Raw genomic sequence first — 12,266 nt, forward strand, 5'->3', positions numbered from 1 at the left:
TATAGTAAAGGCATTTCTATACTTAGAGTAACCAAAGCCCAAACAAGTTAGAGCCTGGAAAACTTACCACTAAATTATACCAACCTATTCTAATGTAAGATAAACAGCAGTGGTTTCTTTCATCTATTTCCCTAAGACAAAAGGATCATAAATATTAAGACCCCAAGCCAGGAAAGGGTGAACTTTTTCTTTCAAAATCATCAACATCAGCCATTTTCAAAATTTCCAGGGTTTTGGTTCCTGAAATTAACTATCACTCCAAATCCTGAGATATTATGTAGTAATTTTCAGACATTAATAATGTTCTTAAAATTCTTAGGGGTGCTTGATTTGCTCACTTCAAACTACAAAACATCTCCTGGCAATGCCAGACCTATATTCACACCATAGTCTCATGGTTCTAACACTGATGGCTGGCAGACTTTGTTCATATCTTGTGTATCGTAAAAACCAGGAATATGATTATGAGGAGACAATGAGACTCCCAGGGAAGTGAACTAAAAGAGAAACTGACCTCAGATTTCCATTCACAGCTGGAATCAGAATAGAGCTGGCATAAAGGGGAAAAGAAAAGGGAGGCAGACAGGGTAACCTGGCAAAACAAACACACACACACACACACACACACACACACACACACACACACACACACAAACAAAAAAACACAACACTAGAGGCCACTAATAAAACTTAAAGAACAGAAGATCCTTTGCATTCTCTAATGTTCCAGTTACTAAAGTTACAAGAATCATTTCTATTAACCCAAAGAGAGGGGCAGTAAAATATTCAGGTGAAATTTCTTCCTCTCTCCCTCTCTCCCCATCCCCCGCCCCAAGAGCTCAAACTAAAATTGGAATTTGGATTTTCCTTAAATGGAACAAGGGGCTACATCATTTTCATTCAAAAGACTTGGTATTTATTCAGCCTTTCCAAGGCACTTTACTATCATCAATTATTTCTCCATGAGGCAGCGCAGGATTACCCTGACCATTTCACTGATGCGGAAACAGACACCAACAGCAAAGGGAACGGGGGGCAGGAAGAGGGGAGATAGGAAGCATCTGGGAGGAACAGGCAGGCAGCTAAAAAGGAACAAACCCAAAAGAAAATGAGTCACATCTGGCTTATAGCTGGCCATCATAACCCTTGTTATTTTTGAGCTCAGAGATTTCTGAAACATTTTGAAAAAATAAAGTGCTCTAAATTATCAGTTACAGTCTAAACTACTTACTTGGCCATAGAAATGAAGTTATTTAGCATTAAAAAAGACCCAATCTCCAAAGCACATAGATTTCAATTTATACCAATAATTCATTTTTCTTCTCAAGCCTAACCAGTATGTTTATCTGTATGACCTAGAAAATAATCTTTCATAAAAATGTACAGCTTTATTTAATCATAAAGAGGCACAAAGTTAGTATCACACAAACCAGAAATAATTCAGTTACACCCAGAATTTTGTTTAGAGAATTATTACCAAAACACTGACTCCCTAAATTTGCCTTAAAATAAAAGAACTACTTGTTTTACATTCATACTGATTTTCTTAGCTATAACTTTGAAATGTTCAGGAATAAAGTATTGATAGGAAGCCTTAAACACCCAAAAGCCAACAAGCACAGCCTCTGAATAAAAGCAACTTGAACCAAACTCCATACTACAGACAGCACAGGCACTTAATAAAGATGTACTGATTGAAACATAGAAAGACTGACCAATTGCCTCATGAGAAAAACTGATACCACCTCTTTAAGACTGACTCCAATGATTTTTGTACATATCATGACATCATTAGCTTTAAGGCAACCTCACACATAATGTAGTTCAGTTACACTAATCTTCTCTTCCAAATAATTTCAAAACAAATCAAGTTCTCTAAAGGAAACAGATATACACACTTAAGCTTGTAAGGTTGCATGATACACACGACATTCATTCAAAAATTTCAAAGCAGTTTTAAAAGTGTTTAAAGCTTTGAAAAAAAAATCTATCACACTGTTTTGAAGACAATGGATAAAACTATAGCCAAACGAATACAAAGCATCAGGTGAGTGCTCATAAATTCACTCCTTTCTCAAAATCCCAACTGGACTTGTTTCCAAAAGCTTATTTTCACAATCCTCCCATTAAATATACAAAATCACAGACCGAAAAAACACAGATCCTTGGAAATACTTTATTTCATGAGTAATTAAGAAAAAGAATGGCAAGAAAGGCAAAATTGTCATTTTTGAAGAACATTCCCAAGCACCGCTGTTGAAAAGAATTAAATCAGTCTATGAACTACTGTTATAATACAATTGCTTGTCACAGAAAGTTGTACTCCGTAAATGTTATATGTCTTATAATACTCTTTGCCCAATATGTCTTATAATACTCTTTGCCCAAAACAGAAATATGAATAGCTGTGCGAGCATTAAAAATGGAGCATCTGCAGTTGTTTTGGTAAAGAAAACTATCCCTGACAATTTTGTGTAAGGAAGTATCCACTTTCCCTGCCTTAGTTTCCCCCTATTAACAGATCCATCCACTTTCTAGAGATATCCTAATGTCACCTTAACAGATAAATCATAAATGCTAATCTAGTTCTTCAAGATCAAGGCTAATTTCAAATTATAATCACACTTTGTAATGAACAAGTGTTCTACAACCTTAAAAAAAAATCAAGTCTTAAATGGGAATTTGTAAATACCGGTGCTGGCCAAATATTTGGGGGCGGGGGAGGGGGCAAATTACAGTCCTCTAAGCTATGCAGAACCTCAAGGTGCAAAATCTATTAAATTCGCCTGCTAGCTCTCCCTCTGGCGATTTGGCGATTTTTACACTAGGATGCAGCACAACCACTAGCCAGGTGGAAAAAGCCAAGAACGCTATCCCTTAAGAAGGCACTAATGGTCCCTAGACCAGTTCATGCCGCGAAAGCACAGCGGCCGCCTCGCAGCTCTTTGGGACTGGGAGCCCCGCTCTCCGCGCCCCCCCCCAAACACGCAAGGAGGGCCGCACCCCTCCCGCCCTACTTCTCCCCTGAGAGAAAGCCACCGGCGCCCCCACCCCCACCCCCTCGCCCAACCGCCGGGAGTCCCGGGGCTCGAGTCCGACGGGCACCTGGCGCCGGGACCCGAGCCCGCGCTCCGCCACAGGCGCATCCTTCCGGGCTAACGTTTCCCTCCCAAACTCCAAAAGTTATCTCACAAGTCCCGGAAGGCAACCGGGCGGGCTTCAGCCCAGACCACGCAAAGTCATCCCGGCTCCTCAGCCCCACCGCCCGCCGGCGCTGCCCCCGGGCCCCAGCTCGCCCCCCACCCCCAGCCCAGCCCCACCCACAGCAGGAGGATGCTCCGAAGAGTGTTGTCCGCGCTTCGGACCAGGGGGGCAGCTAGAGAGCGACACGGCGACCAAACACCGCCCGAGGGATGGGCCCGTGACCCGCGACGGGGCCCCGGGGGAATGTGAGGGGCTGCGCAAAAGCGGCTATGAGGCGTCGCGGAGGGCGCTAAATGGGGCAGGGGAGCCCTGGCCTCTGGCGTGAGGCTGCCGAAGGTGGGCCACGCGGGTAAGAAGCCAAGATAAGGCCGGACCCCGCGGGGCGGTAAGGGGGCGTTACTCACGCGGGACGCGCCGCGGAGGTCTCCCGGCCACCCGACCGCCCGCGGACAACGACCAGAGACCAGATGCCACGGCTCCGCCTCTCTGGTCTTCACGGGGCCCACAGTCGCCACGCACCTTCGAGTCTCGTCAGCGAAAGGAGCGAAATTGTGACACTGGTCCCGCGAGCCGGTACCGGTCTTCACACCGCCGCCGCCATATTTGAGAAGCCGCGCGCGGAGCCGCGCATGCCCCGCAACCGCCACCGCCGCCCCGCCCCCGCCCCGGCTGGCCCGCGTGCTCGGCGGTTGCCGCAAGCACGCCCTATGACCGCCGCCGCGTGCGGGGCCCGAGCTGGGGGCACTGCCGGAAGGCCGCGTGAGCGGTGGCGGGCGAAGAGACGCTGCGAGCCCGGGAAAGCCCTGGGTAGTTTTCCTTCATCCTCCCCCCACTATCTGCCCTCCCGCCAAAAAAAAAAAAAAAAAAAAAAAAAAAAAAAAAAAAAAAAGCCAGTCGCAGCCCTTTGCACCCAAGACTGTGACGGGACCCTAACTGAGACCCCGGAGTCCCCGTCAAGTTCCATCGCGGGAACTTGCTCCTCTTGGCCATTGCCTTTGACTCTCGGTCACCACCCACACTGACCACGCACCGAAAACGCAGGCGCTTCCCTGGGAACTGAAGCAAGTTCGATGAGCAAAGAAAATGCAACTCTTTATAGCAGCTTGAGCAAAGCCACTCCTTCGCGGGTTGCAGCATGTTCCTTGAAACAGCTTCCCCCCACCCCCATGGGTTTTTGCCACGCATTCCCCTCCAGGTCCACGTTCTGAATTTGGTTGTTCCTCTAAGCCCAAACTGGAGCTAACGGGGCTAGGTTAACCCGGAGGGGAAAGCTATTTGCTCACTAGTTTGAGACTGCTTGGGACCGTCCTCGAGAGTGCATTTTGTGATCTCCTCTGGTGGATATTCCTCGCCAGGGGCGGGCCGTTGTGCAGGTGGAGGTTGCGCCCGAAGGGAAGGGGGAGGTCGTAAAAATAACCTTGAACTGGCTCAAGACTCTCTCAGCACAAAATGTGGCAAACAGAAAATCCGAGAAAAACATCCCATCCCTCCATCCCTCGTTGTGAGGTTGGGTATAAGCAGATTTAAAACTTTTGTTTGAAAAATAATACAATGTGCTGTGTTAGCGAAAAGTAACTCACTGGCAGGCCATCTCTCTCCAACTCTGAAAAGCTGGATGTGGGTTTTTCGTCTGTGATCGCCTTAACTTGGTATATGGGGCATATTGTATTTTTAAAATCATAATTAGGAAGTTGAAGCCTAAAACTAAAAAAAAAAAAAAAAAAAAAAAACATACACACAACCGCGGAATATATCCATTTTCTACAATGCAGAATACAATTATTTTCATACAGAACTTTTGCAATATTAAACGAAGGCCAAATTTAAGTGTTTTTTTTATTGTATGTAAACATTGGCCAATAGCACAAAATCAAACTGCCGAAATAAATGTTCACGCAAAATTCAAGAAAACTTTAAGGCGAAATAGAAAAACTAGGCCACTGTTACTCAAATACTAAAGAGAGATTTGGTCATACCAATTGTATAATATATACATACCATTTAGTAAGGAATGTTGAAATGGTCCACGATCAAGGTTCGAAATGTTTCAAAGGCCAAAAAGATATCTTTGAGAGAAAAAAACAAGTTTAATCTAAGCAGACCCCTAGTATGGACTACAGCAGGGCTTGGAGGGATGAGGGAGCTTAAATTTTTAATTATTGGCCATTGTCTTTCTAATCCTGATGCAATGGAAATATTTGAAATTCATCTCTATATTCTGTATCAGAAAGATTTGGGTTGTGACTCATCTTTTTCATCTATGGACCCCTCATCAAGTTGTAGAAATACTACTGTACTCTGATTATTAAATTGCCTGTCTCACCGGCACCTCATCTACTTCCCATATTCCTGTTTTTACTATGAAATTACTGAAGCCTTTCCTCTAAAAATGTAATTTGCATGATCTATATTAGAACATCTTATCAGTTACTATGTTCATCAAAGCATTTATAGAAGTGTGACTGTTACATTAAATACGAGTTATTGTTAATGGTGACAGCTACCATGTGCTGAGAATCCTCTAGCCTTTTCAGATACATAGTTGTCAATTTTCATAATATTCTTTCAAAGAGTTCTTAGGAGGTAAGTTCCCTTATTCCCAGTTTATAGATGAGGGAATTGAATATTAAATAGCAACTAAGTGGCAGAATCAACTTCTAAACATAAATATACCTGAACCTTTCCTATCCCTTGTACCTGTCATAAATCATATGCTTTCATCATAGACTATGTATATAAACGTCTAATAACAATATTTTTATGTACTTATACTCTGCTTTTCCTTTTCCCCCTTTGCCAAAGTAAACTTGAGACAGCTTTTTAATGCTGTTAGCATAGGTCAGAACATCACTTTCTTTACATTATATGGAAGCACCTTGCACATAGGAGTTTGGTAAATATTCGTTGAATGACTGAATGGATGGATGAATACCTATTATGACCAATTCAGTTAATTTTGCCTAGAAAACAAAAATAAGGAGAATAGCTGAACTGAAAGAATAAGAACTAAGGCTGGTAAAATCCAAATTTTTATGATGGTTTTTCAAATCTGATTTGTTTCTATCCATTTGCTCCTATAGTTCTGGCTCAGCCCAAGATCTATGATGACCTTAAAAAAGATATATCATCCTCACTCTGCCCCAATCCAGTGCAAAATACTCCTATATCACAAGTATGTTTGATTACTTCCTTTTGTAGCTTTCTTTAGAATTTAAGATCAGTCCCTCAGAATAAAAAGATGATCTTTCCTAGATAAGCAAAATTTAACCTAGATTTCCATCAGCACACATGCTCATATTGAAGAGATATTACTTGCATAGGTAAAGTTACCATTTTAGGGAAGTCTCCCTCTAGTTTTCCCATTCCTTCCTCCCTAAAACACAGAAGCCTAACTCAGCCTGGCAGAGGCTAGGGATCCAAGGTATTCCTGATAAATTCACCAGTCGTATTTCCACCTTACTAGAAAAAATCCATAGAGTAGGTATTAAATAACTAACATAGTAACTGAGTTTACAAACATGTTCAGATCCTGGTTTCTAACAAATTGCCCGTTTCTCCCCATTAAACCAAGAACACATCTCAGTAAGATATAAATTGTTCTTAGTATTGCTGATGATTACAATAAACCTCTTTTCCTAGCTTCAAAATAGTAACTTTTTTGGAAAAATATCAAGAGGTGAAGGCTGTGATATGAAGAGAGACTCTAGTCTAACAAGAAGACTGTCTTGTCAACGTACACAGCTGTATCAGGAGGTTTAAACTTTTGTCTTAAATCTTTCTTTAGAATCTTACCATGCCTCAGCTTTTTTCATCTTCAAAATAAGGATAATAAAATCTGCCACACTTACTTCACAGATGAGACTATGCTACCCAAATCTATCAGAAAACCAAACCCTGGTCTTTCCTTAATGGAGCCCACGTTTAAAAAAATGTTAAAAAAAAAAAAAAACCATAAATTAGTCTTTCACCAACAAAGTGTATGAAATTGAAGCTGACTTTGGCCAAGTCAAGTATTCTATATGCTGTGAAAACTGGCATAAACTCAACATTATAAACTATACTTGGCCATTTATTACATTCACTCAGTTCTTTATTCAAACACCAAACATTCATCGAATGCTATTGTATGCCACTCTGCGAGAGGTGGGGATACCAAGATGTATAAGACAAACTGAACACTCCAGAATCTTACACCCAGTCCAAAGAGGAGAGAGAGGGAGAGAGAGAGCGCGCTCACAGAGATTTTAAGATCTTCAAAAGAAGTAGGGTTTATTACACCCTTCAGCATAATCAAACATTTTTAGAAGTACCCATAAAATATTGTATACCTAGCTGACCAGCTGATGTAATATCCTTTGCACATTTAATTAAAACATTTATTAATTTTGATTTTACACTTTTTAAAATGTTTACTCATTTGTTTTTGAGACAGAGAGAGCTCGAGCAGGTAAGGGGCAGAGAGAGAGAGAGGGAGACAGAGGATCTGAAACAGGCCCTGTGCTGACAGCATAGAGCCCAATGCGGGGCTCGAACTCACAAACCGTGAGATCATGACCTGAGCTGAAGTTGGATGTTTAACCGACTGAGCCACCCAGGCGCCCCAATTTTGATTTTACACTTTTTGTACTGGTTATTCCGCATTTGAGCCATCCCCCACCCCCATGAATTTTCACCCTCTTTGCCTTATTCTGTGCCCCAGGGGACTTAACCTTCAGTAGCCTATCACTCTCAACAGCTGGTTTGGCCAACGGCAGGTACTGTCAGGAGTGACTGTAGTCAAGTGTGTGAGAAGACTTTGTCCCCACTCCCTTCCTGCCTAGGATCTCAGTCTGGCAGTAGCGGTGGCTCCATGACACCTCCAAGAAAGGGCTCTCCTTCCAGGGATTGAGCCTCACTGGGTCTTCAGGAAGTGAGAGGAACAGGTACAGTTTCCATCTTCCATTTTTTCCTAATCCCTGGGCAACCTCAATATCCCTTGTTAGCTCCTTTAAATCTACCCACATCTCTGTAAATAATTCATCCAATTCTCTTCAAAATCACATGTGATTGTACTTTCTGTTCCTGCCGGGACCATTATTGAGATGGTTTTCTTTTCATGTTTTGAGCCAACTAATTGAGAAGATAGGGTAGGGTCTTCAAGCAGGTCTGTAAGCCCTTTAAGAACTTATATTTGAGGCACTGTGTACAGCACCTACAGGGTTCATAGCCGATCATGTGTAAACAAGTCATTATAATACTGTGAACTATGAGTGGATGAAATCAACTGGCGATATATTGTCTTAGAGTGAAGGTTAAAGAGGATAACACGTGAAAAGCACCTACATGCTGTCTATTTGTTGACAACGAACACTCCACCATGAGTTCCCCATGTGCCTATCTCTTAAGAGAGTAAAAGGTGACATTTGAACTGAAAGGGGAGAATGAAAAGTTTGCCAAGTAGATGTGGAAGCTCGTAGGGAACAACATGCATGCAAGGTAGTGAAAAGTCCTTGAACACTGAAAGGTTCGTTGTGCCAAACAAACTAAGGAAAGGTCAATTTAGAGAGGACTTTGAGTGCCAGGCTAAGGTGCCTGAACCTTATTCAGTGAATGACAGGGAGTCTTTAAGAAGAGAAGTTGTAGAGGCATCTGCAACCCTTCTGGCTGCTGCTACAGCTTGCAGGGTTCTGCTCTCCTCTCCCACTGGAAGCTGGACCTCTGCAGCCCGAGATGGGGCGAGCGCTGGCAGGCCGCTGGGCCTCTGGCAGCTGACCTGGAGAATTAGGGCCGGAGCAGGCAGATACTGGAAACAGTCAACAGCAGTTATGCTTTGATGGTCACGGGGAGGGGGGTGAGGACCAGAGCAGGCATTGAACCGACTGGATGGACAACCCCACAAGGCCACTTCAACAAACGTGGTCTCATCCTGGGCTTTTTTTTTTTTTTTCCCAGCTGAACTTTAACCTACATGCAATAAAGTGCACAAATCATAAATGTACAACCCCATTAAGTTCTACACAGGTATGCACCTACGTAATCACACCGACATCAAGGTATAATTTTCAGCACCCCAGAAAAATCTTATGGCCACTCCCAGTCAAGAACACCCACCCCACACACACCCAACCAAGCAACCATTATTCTGGCTTCTATCATTATAGATTACTTTGCCTGTTCTTGGATACCCTATAGATGGACTTACTCGATACGTTCTGTTTTCCATCTGGCTTCTTTCACTTCACATTATGTCCCCAAGATTCACCCCTGTTGTTGAAGCATCATCCTCATGCTTAGCAAGTCTTGCAGACGATTTCACTGTCCCCTCTTTCCCATGAGCTGTTCTTTTTATTAAAGCTACTGTAATGTGTCTTCCAATTATTTTCTTCTTTTCTTTTTTTTTTAAGAATTTTTTTTTTAAAAGAGATTAGAGTGGGAGAGAGCCAAAGCATAAGAGACTCTTAAAAACTGAGAACAAACTGAGGGTTGATGGGGGGTGGGAGGGAGGGGAGGATGGGTGATGGGTATTAAAGAGGGCATCTTTTGGGATGAGCACTGGGTGCTGTATGGAAACCAATTTGACAATAAATTTCATATATTAAAAAAAAAGAATTTTTTTTGTTTTTTCTTTTTTTTTAACGTTTTATTTATTTTTGAGATAGGGAGAGACAGAGCATGAACAGGGGAGGGTCAGAGAGAGGGAGACACAGACTCTGAAACAGGCTCCAGGCTCCGAGCTGTCAGCACAGAGCCCGACGCGGGGCTCGAACTCACAGACCGCGAGATCATGACCTGAGCCGAAGTCAGCCGCTTAACCGACTGAGCCACCCAGGCGCCCCTAGAAATTTTTTTTTAAGTAACCTTTACACCCAATTCGGGACTTGAACTCACGACCCCAATATCAAGAGTCACACGCTCCTCCAACTGAGCCAGCCAGGTGTCCCTCTCCTTTCCTCTCTTATGATGAATTCTCTTTAAGGCAGTAGTTTGGCCTCCAATTATATTAAACCTTATAATCTTGATAATGAAAGCTTTGCTTTATTCAAAATCAAAAATAAATAAAAGCAAACAACCAAGAGAAGTTGATTGGAAAGGTAGAAAGGCAAACTAATATAGGTAATAATGGAAATAGCAGGAAATGGTATCTGACAAAAGGAAGAGTATAATCAGGGGAATGTGAGTACAAGGGAACCGGGAAAATGGTGGGTAGAAGTGGTCACCTGCCTACCCTTGAGGGCAAAGGTGACTGGGAGCCTAAGAGCACATAGCATTTCTTGCCCTGTGAGGCATGCAATGTCCTTTGCTCCTTGGTGGGTTCAATTCTTTTGAATTCTTTTTCTGTTCTTTTGTGTATATTGGTATCTTTGCTGGTTTACCTCTTCCACTTCCCTGGGGCCTCACACATTCATTTCCCTCCCAGCCCCCGTCTTTCCTGGGCTGGCCTCCTTAGGTCTCCTGGAGTCCCCAGTGCCACCTTGATGAATGGCCCCTCTCACTTCTGGTCCTGATAATAGACTTTCACTCTGGCTATGTTACCACTCCTAGTACAGCTTGGATTTCACCAAGCTAGGTCTTCGGAAGTCTTTTAAGTCTTAATACTTGAACTTAACTATTTTTTTTCTTATGTGTGTATATGTGTTTAATTTTTCAAATACACAAAAGTAGGGGCACCTGACTGGCTCAGTGGGTGGAGCATGAAACTCTTAATCTCGGGGTTGTGAGTTCAAGCCCCACATTAGGTGTAGAGATTACTTAAAAATAAAATCTTTAAAAATAAACAAAGTAAATTAAAATGCACAAAAGTAGAATACTATAATGGACCCTATGCACCCATCACTCAGCACCCACAATTATGGCCAATCCTGCCTCATCCAAACCCCTCTGTAATCTGCCCAGACTCCTATTATATTGAAACAGATTCTAGACACCATATCATTTATTTTGTAAATATTTAATTAGATATCTCTAAAAGGTGACTCTCTATATAACACAACTGTATTGGGGCTCCTGGGTGGCTCAGCCAGTTAAGCATCTGACTCTTGGTGCCGGCTCAGGTCATGATCTCCTGGCTTTGGCTTCGTGGGTTCAAGCCCAGCATCGGGCTCTACGCTGTGAGCACAGAGCCTACTTGGCATTCTCTCTCTCCCTCTCTCTCTGTTCCTCCCCCATTTGCACTGTCTCTGTCTCTCTCAAAAATAATTAAATAAGCTTTAAAAAGAAACTAACTGTATTGCTGTTCTTATGCTGCTGTAACAAATTCCCACAAACTTATCAGTTTAAAACAACGAGAGTTTATCATATTATAGTTCCAGAGGTCAGAAGTCTAAAATGGGTAGGTAGGGATATGCTCTTTTTGGAGGTCCTAGAGAAGTGGTTTCCTTGCTTTTCCAGCTTCCAGACACCACCTGCATTCTTTGGCTTGTGGCGGCTTCCTTCATCTGCAAAGCTAGCAGTGTAACATCTTCCGATCTCCCTCTCTCTCACTGTGACCTTTGCTTCAATCATCACATCTCCCCTGACTCTGACCCTCCTAAACCCTCTTTCCTTTATAAGGACCCTGCGATGACACTTGGCACACCTCAGTAATCCAAAATCATTTCCCCATATGAGATCCTTAACTTAATCACATCTGTGAAGTCCCTTTTGCCGCATATTCACAGGTTCCAGGGATCAGGGTGTAGATCCCTTTGGGGGAAAGGCATTATCGTGTCTACCACAATAACATAATTAAAAATAATTTGATTTCAATAAATAATTAGAAATGTCTTAATATCAAATATCCATTCACTATTCAAATGTCCAACTGTCCCATAAAATATCAAACATCTTTCTACAACTTAGGTAAAAAAGGATGCAAATAAGGTCCACACACTGCAATTGGATGATATGCCTTTGAGGTCTCTTTTATAGAGATTCCTCTCTATACATTCTCCTCTATAGATTCCTCCTCCATTCTTCATTTTTCCTTGCAATTTATTAGTTGGAGGACTCTGGTTTCCTATGGTCTGGACTTTGCTAATGTCATCCCCACGGTTTAACGTGTTCCTCTGTCCCTCATATTTTCTATAAATTGGTAATTTAGAGCT

At 42.6% G+C, this 12,266-nt stretch overlaps 1 protein-coding gene across 5 annotated transcripts in view; it reads right to left on the reverse strand.

Moving 5' to 3' along the window:
• Positions 1-4,523, reverse strand: part of SCML2 (Scm polycomb group protein like 2) — a 102,952-nt gene extending 98,429 nt beyond the window's left edge. For 3 of the 5 annotated variants that reach the window (XM_047844673.1, XM_047844669.1, XM_047844674.1), the window contains exon 1: positions 3,724-3,843. The gene's annotated coding sequence lies outside the window, so the exon portion shown is untranslated. Of the gene's footprint in view, positions 1-3,608; positions 3,672-3,723; positions 3,844-4,487 lie in introns of those variants that run through there. The other 2 variants (XM_047844670.1, XM_047844672.1) reach the window with 2 other exon arrangements.
• Positions 4,524-12,266: the final 7,743 nt, after the last annotated feature.

Source organism: Prionailurus viverrinus, chromosome X (genome assembly GCF_022837055.1).
Source record: "Prionailurus viverrinus isolate Anna chromosome X, UM_Priviv_1.0, whole genome shotgun sequence".
Taxonomy (NCBI): Eukaryota; Metazoa; Chordata; class Mammalia; order Carnivora; family Felidae; genus Prionailurus; species Prionailurus viverrinus.